Source organism: Neoarius graeffei, chromosome 6 (assembly GCF_027579695.1).
Source record: "Neoarius graeffei isolate fNeoGra1 chromosome 6, fNeoGra1.pri, whole genome shotgun sequence".
Taxonomy (NCBI): domain Eukaryota; kingdom Metazoa; phylum Chordata; class Actinopteri; order Siluriformes; family Ariidae; genus Neoarius; species Neoarius graeffei.
Genome location: NC_083574.1, coordinates 106225921 through 106244633, shown reverse-complemented (window position 1 = coordinate 106244633; position 18713 = coordinate 106225921).

Below are 18713 nucleotides of genomic sequence, written 5' to 3'. Positions count from 1 at the left end.
TGTCCCTACTAGTGTGGCTTCTAGTATTTTGGTGAGATCATGGTCCAGTTGGTACCATTCCTTGTTGTCGCTCATCTTAGGCCATTTGATTCATTCCCTCGCAGGTTGGGGTTGGCTCTCTAGGTGGCATCTCATAGGTTCCTCCTGCGGTCTTGAGGTGACGCAGGTGCTGAGAGATCTCCAGTACTGTGGGGCGCTTCCTGCCTGGAGTTCTCCTGCATCTCACCAGGTGCTACCATTGTGTGCTGCACCTGTGACCACTCTTTTCCACAGTTGGTTCGGCTTTGGTGTATCTTAAGCCCTCTTTTGTTCTTGCAGGTCTTTCTGCAATAACACTTTACTTCAAATGCCTCCCCAGTCAATGTTGTTTGAATGAGCCATCTCTGTTTCCGTAAGTCATTCCTGGCCATTACTGTTGTGTCTGTCCTATTGAGTCTCTCATCCTCCCCCTCCCTCTCAGGAGACTCTGGGGGGATTGCTCTGTATTACTTTCCATAGCTTGGGTTGGTGCCCTCTTGCAAGTGCTGTACATGAGGTTGCTGACCTCATAGACCCATGCCAGTCTTTCCTGGATGTCATCTGTCTTTCCAGCATCACTGACCTTCCTTGGTTGCCACCCAGACTTTCCTGGGAGTCACTGGTTGCCCAGAGTTTCTACATTACAAATACATCCAAAGATGCTTCTCCTTCATTCACTTCAGGTGAATGTAGCCTTAGCCAGGAGGAGTTGATGTCATCAGGCGGTACTCATTGTTCATTGGGTGTTTCGACCCTTAACCGCAACAACCTCCTGATGGTGGATCGGCAGTGGTGGCCAAGTCACCGCCCATCTCCTCCTCCTGGCTTCCAGCTTAACTCCTCTCTTCTGCTCCATAACCAGCAAGAAGCTCTTTCTGCTGCCTCCCCTATCCTGCGAGCTGCTGACTTTCTCTCCTTCCCTGTCATTCCAATGGCTGTGAGCATTCTCCACACTGACTGGACAGGGAATCCTCTACAGCCAACCTCAACCAGGAATAGCCATGCCTGCCATCCTTTCCCCCTGCAATCATGCAGAAGGTCTTAGTATTTGGTGCACTTCCTTTCAAATGAGACAGATGAGACCAAAATAGAACTTTTTGGTTTAAATGAGAAGCATTATGTTTGGAGAAAGGAAAACACTGCATTCCAGCATAAGAACCTTATCCCATCTGTGAAACATGGTGGTGGTAGTATCATGGTTTGGGCCTGTTTTGCTGCATCTGGGCCAGGATGGCTTGCCATCATTGATGGAACAATGAATTCTGAATTATGCCAGCGAATTCTAAAGGAAAATGTCAGGACATCTGTCCATGAACTGAATCTCAAGAGAAGGTGAGTCATGCAGCAAGACAATGACCCTAAGCACACAAGTCGTTCTACCAAAGAATGGTTAAAGAAGAATAAAGTTAATGTTTTGGAATGGCCAAGTCAAAGTCCTGACCTTAATCCAATGGAAATGTTGTGGAAGGACCTGAAGTGAGCAGTTCATGTGAGGAAACCCACCAACATCCCAGAGTTGAAGCTGTTCTGTATGGAGGAATGCACTAAAATTCCTCCAAGCCGGTGTGCAGGACTGATCAACAGTTACCGCAAACGTTTAATTGCAGTTATTGCTGCACAAGGGGGTCACACCAGGTACTGAAAGCAAAGGTTCACATACTTTTGCCACTCACAGATATGTAATATTGGATCATTTTCCTCAATAAATAAATGACCAAGTATAATATTTTTGTCTCATTTGTTTAACTGGGTTCTCTTTATCTACTCTTAGGACTTGTGTGAAAATCTGATGATGTTTTAGGCCATATTTATGCAGAAATATAGAAAATTCTAAAGGGTTCACAAACTTTCAAGCACCACTGTACAAAAGCATGGCTGTGGAAGAAGAGGGCGTGTCCCCTCTGTCCCCAATAGAGAACGTGTGGAGAATTTAGAAATGAAAAATATGACAGTGATGACCCTGTACTGTTACACATGTTAAAACCTGTTTACAGGAAGAACGGGACAAAAATAACACCTGAAACACTTCATCACTTGGAGTCTTCAGTCCATAAACAGCTTTTAAGTGTCAGGAGAAGGAACGGGAACATTATAAAGCAGGGAATTATTTACTGTAACAACTGTGAAATGTGTTTATTTTGGAAAAAAAACAGTAAAATTATGAAGTAAAATATCAGATAATGTTCTGTTGTGTTGTTTTGAGTGAAATACAGGTCACAGATTATTTACAAATCACTGTTTTCAGTTTCAAGAAACCGTCCGAATGTTTTCTGATTTGGGGTTGTATGTGTATTCAATAGAATATATGTTCAGTTCTGTCAATTATGTATATTTTCAGTCGTGTATGTGTTTAGTAGTGTGTATCAAATGGTTCACTGATGCATCTAGTGTGGTGTGCAGCTGTGATGTGTGCTTGTCACCTTCCGTTTTCAGCCCCCACTACTGGCTAGCCCTGCGAAAAGAGAGCCGAGTGCGTAAGTCTCTCCTGCTAGTACATAGCCTCTCAGTGAGCATCCCCTATGCAGTGCCTCCTCGTGGTGACACATGGATACTAAGTACCTTGTGGCCTCAGGCTAAACTGCAGGGGACTCGGAGGTGGTCTGCCCCCAGACGTGTGGCATGCCAGGCCCACCGGTGTGTGGACATGCCCTGATGCCCACAAACAGACCCACAGCTATTGGTAAAATAGTGAAGACTGGCTTCAGCTGAGTGTGCGGAGGAGGCTGCTAGATCAGCCCAACGGACACAAAGGCGATGACAGCAAGGAGAAGGAAACTCTGTAAAACCTACGACCCATGGACCTCAATGTCATCATCCCAGCTTGCTGGGCCATGGCAGATGAACCCGGGTGTAAAGGGTGGGGCCAGTACTGTGCAAGCCCTGTGATGACCTGGCGACTTGTCCAGGGTGTACCCCGCCTTTCGCCCGTAGTCAGCTGGGGTAGGCTCCAGCTTGCCTGCGACCCTGTAGAAGGATAAAGCAGCTAGAGATAATGAGATGAGATGAGATGAGTACTGTGCACACTGCACACCATCTTAAAGCTCCATTGCGCAGGCCTGAAGGAATGAAGTCCAAAACAAGTCACGTCACTCTCACCTTCACCAACACTTTCAAGCCCTGTAGCAATGGGAAAGGGGCAAAACAGCAGGTGGAAGATGCCACTGGAAGCCGCAGTCCCAATCCTGCATGCAGGCAGCTCAGGGGTCAGGGGCCATCTGACGTTGATCTGGGGATGAAAACGTCTCCCGGCAGCACCCTTGAATGACCAAGCAGCCCTTTTCAGGGACAGCATTGCTTGTCCCACATGGGGAAGGGCCTAGAAAAGGTGGCCTAACCAAAGCTCATCTCCCTCAAACCCAGTTGGCTTACCGTGGTCAATGGGCATCTTCAAATGCGGTCAAACAACAACAGTTAATAAGTGTCCCTCACTCACTGATAAAAGTGGGTAAAGACTGAAACTTGCATGCTGGAACATCCGAGGCATGCTAGACACAGCCGACAACAAATGCCCAGAATGCAGATCTGCTCTTGTTGCACATGAACTTAAATGGCTCGACATCGACATCGACATCGCTGCAGTCAGTGAAATCTGTTTTGCTGAAGAAGGTAGCCTGAAGGAACATGGTGCTGGTTACACCCTGTACTGGTCTGGCAAACCACAGACAAAGAAATTCCTTTCAGGCATTGGTTTCATGATCAGAGACTGCATTGCCTCCAAGCTCACTGATCTGCCCAGAGGTCACTCAGACCGCATCATCTTCATGTGCCTCCTTCTCCAAGGTAACATCAATATCTCATTAATCAGTGTTTACACTCCAACCCTCCAAGCAGACCCAGCAGAAAAGGACAAGTTCTACCCTGATCTGCACAGCGTCCTGCTGTAAGTGCCTGCAGATGAGAAAATCATCATTCTTGGTGACTTCAATGCCCGGGTAGGCCGAGATACAGAATCCTGGAAGGGAGTGCTAGGCAAACATGGTGTTGGGAACTGAAATGACAACGGTCGTCTCCTGCTAGAGTTCTGTGCAGAGCAGCAGCTTGTCATCACCAACACCATCTTCCAGCAAAAGAACAGCCTCAAAACAACGTGGATGCATCCTCGCTCCAGACACTGGCACCTCAGAGACTACATCCCGGTGCAGCAGTGAGACCAAAAAAATGTCTTACAGACCAGAGTGATGCCCAGTGCTGAGTACCACACAGACCACCGTCTAGTTCGATGCAGGCTGAACCTACAATTTAAGCCAAAGCCAAAGAAAATGAATGTACCCCAGAAAAAACTCAAAGTCTGCAGCCTCCAGTCAATTAAAGTGAAAGCAAACTTCCAGACATGCTTGCAAGCCAAGCTTAAAGAAGATAACTGTCCAGAGGACGCAGACCCTTTGGGAACATCTGAAAACCTCCATCCTACAAGTTTCCAAATAAATACTTGGTTACACCTCCAGAAAGAAGGAGGACTGGTTTGATAAAAATAACCAAGAGATCCAGGAATTACTGGCAAAAAAAGAGGTCAGCTCACCAAGCCCATCTAGCTCAGCCAACCTGTCCATTGAGGAAGGCAGCCTTCTGTCTCTCATGCAGCAATCTTCAGTGCACCATTCATGAGATCAAGAACAAATGGTGATGATGATGATGATGATGCCCTTTATTGTCACTAGTCACATGTACCAGCGAAATTAGCCGTCAACCTGTCCGTACATATACAACATACAATTGACATAGGGTAGACAGGACAGGAAGACAGGGATAAAGATAAAAAGGAAACACAACATGAGGAGAGATAAGGAAAAAAAGACCCCCCCCCACTATGCTCCTGTCAGGAGTACAGTGTGGGAACATTTAAAAACCTTTTGCACATAAGCACACAACAACACAAGTACACTTTAAACATGGGACTTGAGGGGGGGAATCAGGGGTAAGGGGGGGAGGGGGGAGGTAATCCAGCTCAAGCAAGCAGCCGTCCGCTCCTGCAGCCATGACGGCGCTGGTCACACACCCGCTTGTCACACTGGGGGTAAAAATGGCGACCGCGGAGAGTTAGAGAAGGAATGCGAGGGCGAGAGTGTCTCCCGGAAGTGACCTTCAAGGGGAAATGTTGCCTCAGCAACAGCCTAAACCAAGGCCGGTGCTGTCTCGGGGCGCTGAATGTTGATAAGATATGAATTGTTTGGTCTTTCCAGACGCAGTCTTTGCACGTCCACACCACTTGTCCATATCTGTCCATTCCATCCATTCTATTCAAATTGAAAGGGCAACATTGTATTAGTTTCCACTGTTATGCTGATGACACACAGTTGTATGTCTCTGCAAAACCTGATGAGAGACACCAGCTTAATAAAATTGAGGAATGTGTTAAGGACATTAGACACTGGATGCTTATAAATTTCCTTCTGCTTAACTCTGACAAGACTGAAGTACTTGTGCTAGGACCACATACAGCTAGAAGTAAGTTTTCTGATTACACAGTAACTCTGGATGGCCTTTCTGTTTCTTCACGTGCAGCAGTAAAAGACCTCGGAGTGATTATTGACCCCAGTCTTTCATTCGAAACTCACATTGATAACATCACCCGGATAGCTTTCTTTCATCTCAGAAATATTGCAAAGATAAGAAATTTAATGTCATTGCATGATGCAGAAAAACTAGTCCATGCTTTCGTTACCTCCAGGTTGGATTATTGTAATGCCTTACTGTCTGGATGTTCCAATAAGTGCATAAACAAGCTCCAGTTAGTTCAAAATGCCGCAGCAAGAGTCCTTACTAGAACTAGAAAATATGACCACATCATGCCTGTCTTATCCACACTGCATTGGCTCCCAATCAAATTTCGTATTGATTATAAAATACTACTATTGACCTTTAAAGCACTAAATGGTCTCGCACCACAGTACCTGAGTGAACTTCTGCTCCTCTATGACCCGCCACGCCTACTTAGATCAAAAGGTGCAGGCTATCTGCTGGTACCTCGTATAGTGAAGGCTACATCAGGGGGCAGAGCCTTTTCTTACAAAGCCCCACTGTTATGGAACAGCCTTCCAAGTAATGTTCGGGAATCAGACACAGTCTCAGCATTTAAGTCTAGGCTGAAAACATATCTGTTTAGTCAAGCCTTTTGTTAATGGTGTTTATGAGGTAAAGGAGTAGATCTGGAGGGTCCTCAGACATAGAGTGTTTTGGTAAACTGGGATGTATGGATGCTGTCAGTCCCCACTCGCTTGCTCACTCGAGTTTGTTGACGGTGTAGTGGCTGGCTGCTTTATGTCCCGGGGCTCCCTCATGCCTGTGTTACCTTCTGGCTCTCTCCTTTTAGTTATGCTGTCATAGTTAGTTGCCGGAGTCCCTGCTTGTACTCGGTGCAATATGTATACTGTTCCTACTTATTCAGGTGACATTGGGCATACCTAACCACCTGTGTTTTCTTTCCCTCCCCCTCACCCCAAATCTGTCCCTCTGAGTTACATGGAGTCAACAGGAAATCTTTTAGTGGAGACGGTGGGGACCTCGACTGGCTATCGTAGCCTGCAGGGAATCGGCCATCAGACATTCTGTCGCATGTCCCAGACCCGGTGAAATGTAACTGAATTGTCTTGGCCAGGCCTAAGGGTCCCATCTGCATCTCATCATTGCTGAGGAGTGTGCTCCCATCACCCAATCAAGCATCCAGCCAGAGCAGGTCATGATATATTTTTTTTTACCATACTAACATGCCATTGTGTGTCATGCCTGATGTAAAGACTCTCGTCTCTGCAAGCCTACCACACAGATTTAATACTTGTCATTTTTAGGGCATACCTAACAATGTGTTTTCTTTCTCTCTCTCTCTTCCCCCCCCATCTGTCCCTCTGAGTTACATGTTGGTCCTGGGATTGAGATGCTGGCCTCTTCTGCCCCTCGGACCTGCTTGATCCATCCTGGTGCCCTGTGTCTGGTCGGAGTTTTATCGCCCCACTCCTGTGAAGGACGGCCCCATGAGGACAGTTGAGGGTTATACCTGTTAAAACTGTTAATATTATAGTCAGGCTGTCTGTTGTTGCCCAAATGAGGATGGGTTCCCTTTTGAGTCTGGTTCCTCTCGAGGTTTCTTCCTCATGTCGTCTGAGGGAGTTTTTCCTTGCCGCCGTCGCCACAGGCTTGCTCATTGGGGATAGATTAGGGACAAAATTAGCTCATGTTTTAAGTCGTTCAAATTCTGTAAAGCTGCTTTGCGACAATGTTTATTGTTAAAAGCGCTGTACAAATAAACTTGATTTGATTTGATTTGATTTGATTTGATTTGATTTGATCTCTGAAAAATGTATTCCTTGCAAAGCTGAAAGCTGCTCCGAGATAACAACCATTTTGTGGTTAAAGTTCTGAATGTCCACAGTCTGAATGCCAACAGCTTTGCCCACCAATCCAATCATATCAGGCAGCTTTGTGGGGCTTTGAACAGCTGTCACCATTGTCTGATTTCCTTGATATACCAGGGCAATGCCTAATCCAATCAGCAAAAGTCCTGTAATCATGGTTCCGAATAAGTAGATATCTTCAATGTCCTCCACAGAAAGAATCACCAGGCACACGACCCGCCACCGCTCCCACGCGTCCATCATGTAACCAGCCGCAAACATTCCGGCAGGACAGACAGGTTCCCCCGAACCCAGGCTTCTCGTCGAGAAAACTGTGTCAATTTCATTAGGAGACCAGTTTATCAATTCTATGCTTTTTTTAGTTTAGAAAGTAATGCAGGAAGAGTCTCTTCAAAAAGTACAGCAGACGAGACAAGACACAGAAGCACAAGCAGGGAAAAAAGGAGGGAGAGGGAGAGCAGAAAAATGTGACCGCCTTCCGTGGAAGCACGGAGAGAACCCTTGCAGAGAAGACTCAGCAGTACGCTGACATGGGGGACTACAAGGGATTTTATGAAGCCCTGAAGGTGATCTATGGCCCCACTTATCAAGTCCAGAGCCCACTACACAGCGCAGATGGCAGTTCTCTCCTCACGGACAGGACATCCATTCTGAAACGCTGGTCTGAGCATTACAAGGACCTTTTCAGCACCAATTGCACAGTCCAGGCATCAATAATTGACCGCATCCCCCAGCAACCCACCAAAGTAGAGCTAGATGTACCACCCACACTGAAAGAGATAGTGAAGGCCATAGAGCAGCTGAAGACAGGAAAGGCAGCCAGGTTAGACGGCATCCCACCAGAGATCTGGAAGTACGGAGGGCCATCTCTCCACTCTAGCCTCCACTCCTTCTTCAACTCCTGTTGGGAGCAGGGCAAACTCCCCCATGAACTGCATGATGCGGTCATCATCACCCTGTACAAGCACAAGGGAGAAAAGTCAGACTGCTCGAATTACAGAGGAATAACTCTGCTCTCCATTGCAGGCAAAATACTGGCAAGAATTGTTCTTAACAGACTGCTTTCATCAGTCACTGACGAACACCTCCCAGAGAGCCAGTGTGGATTTAGAGCCAACAGAGGTATGACTGACATGGTTTTCATCCTCTGGCAACTTCAGGAGAAATGCCATGAGCAGAATAAGAGCCTGTATGTGACCTTTGTTGACCTGACCAAAGCCTTCAACACAGTGAGCAGGGCAGGACTCTGGACGATCCTGGAGAAATTTGGTTGCCCTCCAAAATTCATGAATACTGTCACCCAGCTTCATGAGAACCAGCTTGGCCAAATACTTGGCCAGAAAGTAATGGCGTCATTACGAGGCAGAGGCGCTCCGCACAGAATACTGATTTTCCATCTATTTTGTGTTCTGTTGCGAGACATCTTACTTCTTCATAGTTCTAGTAAGCCTAGTTATATCTCTAGTGCAATAATGTTGACGAGCCGACCTACAATAGCCGTGTTTTCAACATCTTCAGGCGGGACAAGAACCATCTCAGCTCCGCCATTACGCTTGGCAAAATCCTGTCAACTTATACAATGCCTTACACTCGCTGCCTTGATGCTTATGGCCGGTGACATATCTCCTAATCCAGGCTGGGCAAATTCACAGCCTAAAACTGGTTCTGCAACCTGCTTAGTAATAAATGCTCGGAGTCTTTACAAAATGCCGACTGGTGGAAAGATCTGCAACTTACAGAAGTTTCATGAACTTGTTTATTCCGAGCATGCCGATCTTATATGGGTCACTGAGAGCTGGCTTAATAGTGAGATCGATGATAAAGAAATACTCCCCTCTGGATATACCATCTACAGAAAGGACAGAGAGTCTCGAGCAGGCGGGGTGTTTTTGGCGGTAAAACAAGATTCATTTATTTCGTCATGTGAAGTTGAAAGAATCAATTCAGAGCTTGAAGTGATCTCAGCAGAATTGACCACTACTTCAAATAATAAAATGCTAGTTTGTTGTGTTTACAGCTCTAGTGAACCGGACAGGATATGGCTGGACTCATTTGATATTTATTTGTCAGAACTTGCATCAAAATACTACAACCTATTAGTATGCAGTGACCTAAATTTGCGTAAAATCCTTTGGGAGACACCGGAACTGACCACACGTGCTAACGAGCTCAGGTTCATGGACATATTAAATGATTACTTCTTAACGCAAGTAAACCACATTCCAACCAGAGGCAAGAACGTACTAGACCTGGTAATCACAAGCACACCCGAGCGTGTAGAAGATATCACGGTTCTTACCCCTGAACAATGCAGTATTCAGTCCGATCACGGAACCATTGTTTTCCATTTTAAAATATCTATAAAAGCAGTGCCGCGATTGGACAGAGAGGTTTTTGATTATAGAAGGGCGGATTTTGATGGTCTGCGAACTGCTTTGGAGGCTGTAAATTTATCTGGAGTGATTAACACAAGCGCAAGTGTAAATACGAACTGGATGCGATGGAAAGACACATTTATGGCCACAGTTTCGGACTATGTACCTAAAAAGAAAATCAAAGGCAGAAATTCCCCTCCATGGATTATTGGTGATATTGTGCATGCAATTAGAAAGAAAGAGACGCTCCGCAGGAAGTTAAAAAAGGAACCAGCGAACCAAGCATTAAAGGAGAAATTCAGACAACTCCGCAAGGATGCGAAGCAAATGGTTTCGGAGAGTCGTGCTAATTTCTTCAACTCATTGGACACTACCCTTCAGCAGAACCCTAAACGCTTCTGGTCTATCTTCAGACTTAAGACTAAATCAGCCAGCGTTCCACTGGAAATGAAGTTAGGGGACTGCACTGGTAGTGACGCGCCGGGGGAAGGAACAATAACCATCAAAACCCCAAGTAAAATTGCAGAGTTGTTTATCCACCATTTCACTTCTGTATTTAGTGATAACGTTGGTAATAACGCTTGCACAGTCCAGCCATCAGTTTCTGGTCCTTGTTTAGACAATCTCCACTTTACAAGCCAATGCGTCCTTTCTGCTCTTAAAGCACTCAACACCAATAAAGCTACTGGAGCAGACGAAATCCCCGCAAGACTTTTAAAGGAGACCGCTGAGCAGATCGCACCCTCCCTGGCACAACTTTTTAACATATCTGTGCAACAAGGCCACCTACCAGATGAGTGGAAATTAGCTAATATAGTACCTGTTTACAAAAAGGGAAATAGATCTCAAGTGGAAAACTATCGACCAATATCTCTTTTATCAATAGTGTCTAAAGTCCTGGAGAGGTGTGTACTAGTTCAGTTGCGAGACCATTTTAAGGGTCTTATTAACCGTTTACAACATGGTTTTATTACGGGACGTTCGTGTGTTACGCAGCTAATAGAAGCATTGGACTGTACTGGCTCCCAACTAGACTCAGGGAAGCAGACTGATGTGATTTATCTTGATATGTCAAAGGCGTTTGACACAGTTAGTCACTCTATTCTGGCAACAAAACTCCGTCAGTTTAACATCAGTGGTAATGCGCTAAACTGGTTCAAAGGTTATCTCCATGATCGTCAGCAGCGTGTAACTGTACTTGGTGCTACGTCATCCCAGCGTCATGTTACTTCTGGAGTTCCACAAGGATCCCTGCTAGGACCAGTTCTATTTCTACTCTATGTAAATGATCTACCGGATGTTGTCAAGTCATCTTGCATCGCAAGCTTCGCTGATGATACTAAGCTCTATCATTGTATTGACTCTCCTTCTGATGCTGAATGCTTACAAGAAGATCTCCTTCGTCTTGAGCGCTGGTCTGAAGAATCAGGACTTGTATTTAATGAGAGCAAATGCAAGTGTCAAAGAATAACAAGAAAAAGGAACCCTATCGAGTTTAACTATACTATCAATGGCAAAGAACTGGAAGTCACTGACACCAAAAAAGATCTAGGAGTCTCCATTAAGAGTGATCTAACCTGGTCGAAACACGTATTCGACTGCTGTTCTAAGGCTAACAAGCTCCTAGGGTTTCTGCGTAGGAGTGCTGCAGAGGTTCAGAGCATGCGCACACGCTGCACACTCTACCTTTCAATTGTGCGCTCTTCAATGGGGTATGCCACACAGATCTGGGCACCACAGGCTATTGAACTGATGAGGAAGGTGGAACGAGTTCAAAGAAGGGCAACAAAATTCATCTTATGTCTGCCATTTAGATGCTCGGAGTCCTACAGAGACCGCCTAACTCTGACGTCACTTCTACCTCTATGTTACTGGCATGAATATCTGGACTTAGTTTTCTTTTTCAAAGCACTTAATGAACTTGTAGATATAAATCCGGACATTCTCCCTAAGCCTATTGTACCTACTTGTGTAACCAGATCTACAAGTAATCCTAATGTACTTATTTTCAGGCCTAGTAAATGTAAAACTGTAACCTTTCAAAGATCGTACATAAGTAGAATTACTAGAATTTGGAACACTCTCCCGGACTATCTTAGACTAAGCACAATTACTCTAGCTGATTTTAAAGTTAATCTTAAACTCTATTATGAACAGGCCTTAGATTTCTTTGATCCCGAAAACCCAAGGACATGGTGATCCATTTGCCCAGTATGCAACAAGGCCCGAGGTCTAGCTGGACCAATAACTTGTTGTTTCTAATTTTGTGTAATGTTTACGGCTTTTTAAATTGTCTACTGTCTTTTTCATGTTAGGGGCCACAGTAATTGGCATTTGCTGTTGTGGCTGTCCTGCCTATTATATTTTTGTTATTTATTATTTTATTTATACATTTTTTGCATATTTTTCTGTGTATTATGTACTTGGCAAAGTCAAATAAATAAATAAATAAAATAAATAAAAATATGACTTAATGGCGAGCTCTCTGAGGCCTTTCCTATCACCAATGGCATCAAACTAGGCTGTGTCCTTGCACCAACGCTGTTCTCCATCTTCTTCAGCATGATGCTGCAGCAGGCCACCCAAACCATGGACAGTGCCGATGGTGTCTACATCCAATATCACACGGACGGCAGTCATTTTAATCTCAAGCGCCTGACGGCCCGCACCAAGACAATGGAGGAGCTCATTCGTGAGCTGCTGTTTGCAGATGACGCTGCTCTTGTTGCCCACACTGAGCCAACCATGCAGCGCATCATGACCTGTTTCGCAGCTTCAGCCCAACACTTTGGCCTGGAAGTCAGCCTGAAGAAGATGGAGGTGCTTTACCAACCAGCACCCAATGAGCAGTACCATCCTCCATCCTCCATCCTACATCAGCATTGACCAGACAGAGCTGAAAGCTGTCCAGCAATTTACCTACCTCAGGTACACTATCTCCTCAGATGCCAAGATTGACAAGGAGATTGACAGCAGACTGGCCAAAGCAAATAGTGCCTTTGGCAGGCTCCACAAGCATGTCTGGTCAAACAAAGACTTGACAACACAAACAAAGATCAGTGTGTACAGAGCCATCGTCCTTACCACGCTTCTGTACAGCCCCGAGTCGAGGGCCATCTACTGCCGTCACCTTCGTCTCCTTGAACGCTTCCATCAGCGTTGCCTCTGCTCCATCCTTGGCATCCACTGGAAAGACTTTGTCACCAACATGGAGGTCCTTCAGAAAGCCGAGGCTACCAGCATCGAGGCCATGTTGCTCAAGATACAACTTAGGTGGGCAGAACATGTGTCCAGAATGGAGGAACACCGCCTTCCAAAAATTGTTCTCTACGGTGAACTATCAACTGGGTGGCACAGGAGAGGGGCACCCCAGAAGCGGTACAAAGACCTCCTGAAAAGCTCCCTCACCAAAGCCATATTGATCCCCGTGACTGGTCCTCACACGCTGCTGACCACAAGAGCTGGCGAAACACCATTCACGGTGCGGTCAAGACCTTCGAGTGTGCCAGACAGGCCAACCTGGAGAACAAAAGGTCAAAGAGGAAGAGCAAGGTGCCCTCTACTACCACTGCTACAACCACGTTCATACCCTCTACTCCCATACCCAACCAGTCATTCACCTGCACCCGCTGCAACCAGATCTGCCTCTCCAGAATCGGGCTCACCAGCCATCAGGGGGCATGCAACAGATGTGGACAACACCCTTCATGATCTTCATTCGCAAAGCCAAGCCATGAGTGATGATGTGTTTCATTCAGTCGTCTTGGTATATATTCAGTACTGTATGTGCATGTGTTCAGTAGTGAAAGTTTATCTTTTATAGTATATGTATGTTCTGTGGTGTGTGTGTGTGTGTGTGTGTGTGTGTGTGTGTGTGTGAGAGAGAGAGAGAGAGAGAGAGAGAGAGAGTTCAGTAGTGTATATGTTCAGTAGTGAATGTGTTCAGTCCAGCAGTTTGTGCTTTTATTGAATGATCCTCTGTGCAATTGATGTAAGTTGAAGTCGAGTCATACCAGATAAACATGTGAAGGTAAATTGCACTCAGCCGAGGCAGAAGAGAGTCCCTTCAAGACTTGCACTAGAAATATGTTCTTACCTTCACCCAGAGCTTCTTTTGAAGAGATGTCCATCGGGTCTTTTTATTCAGTGAAGTCTCCAGATCAATTAATAAACTCAACACTAAGCTTTGTCTTTTAATGAATCGCCCTTCAAGGGTTTCAGTTTATTAAAAGTAGATAAAGCAATTAGTATAATCTGTAAGCCCAAAATTAATCTTAAACAAAAGTTAAAAATGAAATAGAAACAACTACAATGATCAGTTCTATTAACATTAAACCCTTAATAAACTAAGCATCATCTCTAATAAATGATTAACAAATAAACGATCAGCAAAAAGGTTTCTGCCTGATACTTTTAAAGATGTGGATTATAAGAACCCGGTGGCACAGTGGTTAGCACTGTTGCCTCATGGCAAGAAGGTTCTGGGTTCGAGCCCAGTGTGGAGCCTTTCTGTGTGGAGTTTGCATGTTCTCCCCGTGTCCGCATGGGTTTCCTCCTGGTGCTCCGGTTCCCCCCACAGTCCAAAGACATGCAGGTTAGGTTAACTGGTGACTCTAAATTGACCGTAGGTGTGAATGTGAGGGTGAATGGTTGTGTGTCTCTGTGTGTCAGCCCTGTGATAACCTGGCGACTTGTCCATAGTCAGCTGGGATAGGCTCCGGCTCACCCACAACCCTGCACAGGATAAGTGGTTACAGATAATGGATGGATGGATTATAAGAACCTGATTTCTAAGCATCCTGATTCCCTCAGCAAGCCAAACCCTGCTGGGGTTTACCGTGTGTCTTTTATAGATAATGAACCAAGCCAAAAATAAATCATAAATCACAGAACATCCTCATGACATCAGCAAGTGTCTATAAAAAGGAACAGAACCATTCTTATTTTAACTTATTTTTATCCATAGTCCCTCAGTTTGTTTACACACGCGAGAGACACTCTGCTCTCTGACACACTCTGTTCTCTAGTCCGCTGCAGGTGCAGGAAGGGATTCCCCAACTCCATATAAGACAGAGTTCAATGAACGCAGTCGAGCTCACAGAGTCTCCTCAGAGCCCTTCTGCTTCTGCGATGCTTCTCAGCTTCTCCTTTCTCCTGCCTTTCATCCTACTTTGGGATCTACCAGTAAATGCACAAATTCCTTGACAATATTCAATACTGTGTGTGTGTGTGTGTTTATTGCTGGATTTCATGTGACATCACATCTGCCTCATTAGTTATTCAAAACTTTAGCTGGTGGTCGACCAAAGCTCAGTTGACAAAGTGTTTGTACGGAGAAGGTGCATTGCTCGCATGAAAAATGCCTCACGCTTGCATTGTTTTAGGTTGTTTGAATCGATCAAACCGTGAAACTGATAAAAGTTTCTTCAGGGTTCCCAGTGAACTAATAAAAAAGGGTGAACGAACACAAGATTTCACAAAAAGATGTGGAGAAAGGTGGCTTTTGAACCTCTGACTGAACTCGAAGGGAGCCGAGTCAACACATGCTCGAGTTTGCAGTGATCACTTGGTGAAAGGTTTGTATTTCCCCCTCAGCTCCGTCCTTAATGTTTTCCAAGTACTTTTCTTGCTATGTGTCGTTATTTTACGGTACTTTTTTTAGTCACAAAGTGCTAAAGTCCCCAGCTGTTTCTTTGTTTACTCCTCACAAAGTCCATATGCATGAAGGTTGCGACAAAATTCTTCCCCAGCCGTACAGTTACAATGCGCCGTGATCACTTCTCCATCTCGTTTAACTAAGATCCAGGTCTTTAAAGGAGTTTCTGATGATCTTTGTGAATGATTTACCTGAGAGATAAGAGCCAACACAAGTGAGAATCAAGCCAACTGTTGTTTGTTTACACTTCAACTTGCAGCACTTCATTGTAAAGATGTGAATGAAAAGCTTAAAAAACACAGCACACTTCCACGGGCAAAAACAATACAGGATTCATTGGGCAGCGACTTGATCCTGAGGTCCTTTACCCAGCCACATACAAAAAAGTTGTAAGCCTCTATACTCTTCCATGCTTTCATCTGTTTTGTGGTGTAGAAGGACGTCTGCAACACCAGATAGTTCGAGATATCAGGAAACTCGACTGGAGGGTAGTTTTTGAGATCGTATGACAAATCCTTCTTTCCCAGACTGTAGGGATCGATTCCATTGCACATAGCGATCTTCTGAATATATCTAAAGCCAGCAGTGGCTTCTAGATTATGAGCATACTCTGATAAATTATCATTAGTTGTTTGCACTACGGCAGCTGTTTAGACCACCAGCTACACTATATTGCCAAAAGTATTTGCTCACCCATCCAAATTATCAGAATCAGGTGTTCCAATCACTTCCATGGCCACAGGTGTATAAAATCAAGCACCTAGGCGTGCAGACTGTTTTTACAGTTTGGAGCTGGCCCCTTCCTCTTCCAACATGACTGTGCACCAGTGCACAAAGCAAGGTCCATAAAGACATGGATGACAGAGTCTGGTGTGGATGAACTTGACTGACCTGCACAGAGTCCTGACCTCAACCCGATAGAACACCTTTGGGATGAATTAGAGCGGAGACTGAGAGCCAGGCCTTCTCGTCCAACATCAGTGTGTGACCTCACAAATGCACTTCTGGAAGAATGGTCAAAAATTCCCATAAACACACTCCTAAACGTTGTGGACAGCCTTCCCAGACGAGTTGAAGCTGTTCTAGCTGCAAAGGGTGGACCGACATCATATTGAACCCTATGGATTAGGAATGGGATGTCACTTAAGCTCATATGTGAGTCAAGGCAGGTGAGCGAATACTTTTGGCAATATAGTGTATTTCACTTGTGGTAAAACCACTAAGAAAAGTTATATGACTGAAACTCAGTGATATCCTTCCTACATATTGGGGGCTGGAACAGTTTTTAAGTCACAGAGTTTGGACATTTTTGGGACATGAGGACATTTTGTCTGGTCTTCACTTCTTCAAGGGTTAAGACTTGGTTTTATGGTTCTGGCTAGAATGAGGTTTAGGTTAGGGTTAGGGTAAGGGGTGGGGTTAGGGCAGGGGCGTCAGTAGGAATTAAGCTTTACTGGGGCACTGCCCCCTGCACAATGCACCTTAACGTTCCTGATATACATCTACTGGTAAAGTTAAAAAGGGAGAGTCTGTTCAAGAATGCATTAAAATGTTTATTTAAACATACTGTATTGTCTTTCATATGCAGTAAACCTGCCAAACATTTCATGGAACAGCTAAACAGCTGAATAACCTAACTAATTTTATTATGTATTTTATTCAAGTTTTCTATTATGCAACCTCAACTGTCACAATTCACGAACTTAGCTGGTTAGTTATGACTGACTAGCACATAGCCTACAACCTTAATCTAACCTCTCTCACCCTCCTCCTCATCTGTCACTGTTTCCCTGCCCCCGTCTCTGCTTCGTTAGAAGAATTGTCTGATATCCATCTGGAAAAGTAATTTAATATCATTTAATTCGATGTAGTTTAATGGGTTTGTTAGAATATGGTTTGCTTAGTTTTGTTGCAAAAACTTCGCGCTACCTTAACTCATCCAGACATGGGCGCCGCCGGGGGGGAAAGGTTAGAACAATTCTAGGGGCCCAGCAGTGCCATGGGGCCCTTTAAGGGGCTGATAATATGCTTTTAATGATTTTAATAAGACTTTTGAAATAACAACAATGCAATATTCCATCTGGTAAAATGAGCTAATTGAACAAGGTTGTCTATTTCTTGAGTTCTTCAACATATTGTCATTTAACCCTCCCCCTTTTGCGAAATGGTACGGTCCAGTTCTGGTAGAAGCGCGATGCGTTAAATCTGTGTGCTGATCAGTGCAACGCTACTTGCTGCTGTGTCGCGGTGCAGCAGCCAGCCAGCCAGCAGTGGAGTGCGTACAGTCTATGATCGCTAAATATGAAGAGTGGCTGTCAAAAACGTAAAGAAAGGCAGCTGAAAGCTGAGAGGGACCGGAGAGGCAGGCAACTGGTCACTCAGTTTTTCCCAAAGAAAGGTAGCTATCGCTCACATGTGTGTTCAAAATATTAACGAATGGTAAATGAACAGTATGAACGTGGTTGGATTAGCCTATCAAGAGAACACTTTTACAGTTTGTACAGTGACATTTTTTCCATTTTAATAACTGAACTGACTTGTGTGATAAACAAGATGAAATATTACGTTATGCTGGTGCTAATAACTAGTGCTAATAACCAGTTTTATAACTAATGGGGTGCCCTAAATATGCACAGACCTCCGCCCTACCAAACTACTGAACCCCCCTTTGGAGAAGGAGGTAAACAGCAATACAACCCATAAATGCTTTAGGATTGAAGTTTTTACATTTTAAATTAGATTTAAGTTTTAGAATTAGTCACTGACCAGTTTTCATCTAGTCCCTGGTAGGTTAATGCATAAAATGTAATAACAAAGTCACAAACTCAAGGTCCATGGGCTATCAAAAGTCAAATAATGGCAATAGTGCAATTGTGACGAGGGTGGGCAAAGTTGGGGGGCCCAAAATTCTAATCTTTCATGGGGCCCAAAATTTCTGGCGGCGCCCCTGCATCCAGAGCCCATTCTCTGACTCATCCAAAGAGTAGACTCAACTCTCCAGTAGGCTAAATGGACTCATGCAGGGGTGCAGATCCGATGTCAGGATTGGGGGGGGACACAAAAGTGATTTTTTTTTTTTTGCCTGTATGCAACTCTTACCATGCAATCATAAATCACAACTTCGTAGAGGCTTGCCACATCATTCAAAAAGTACTGCACAGGGAATCATTTGTCTGAAAATACATTTGTTTGTACAATTTTGAATAATTTAGGGGATTTTTACTGGGGGGGACAATTCATGTTTTTCAGAAATTGGTGGGGGTCATGTCCTCCCCGGGATCTGCTCGCATGGACTCATGGCACACCGCATGCACA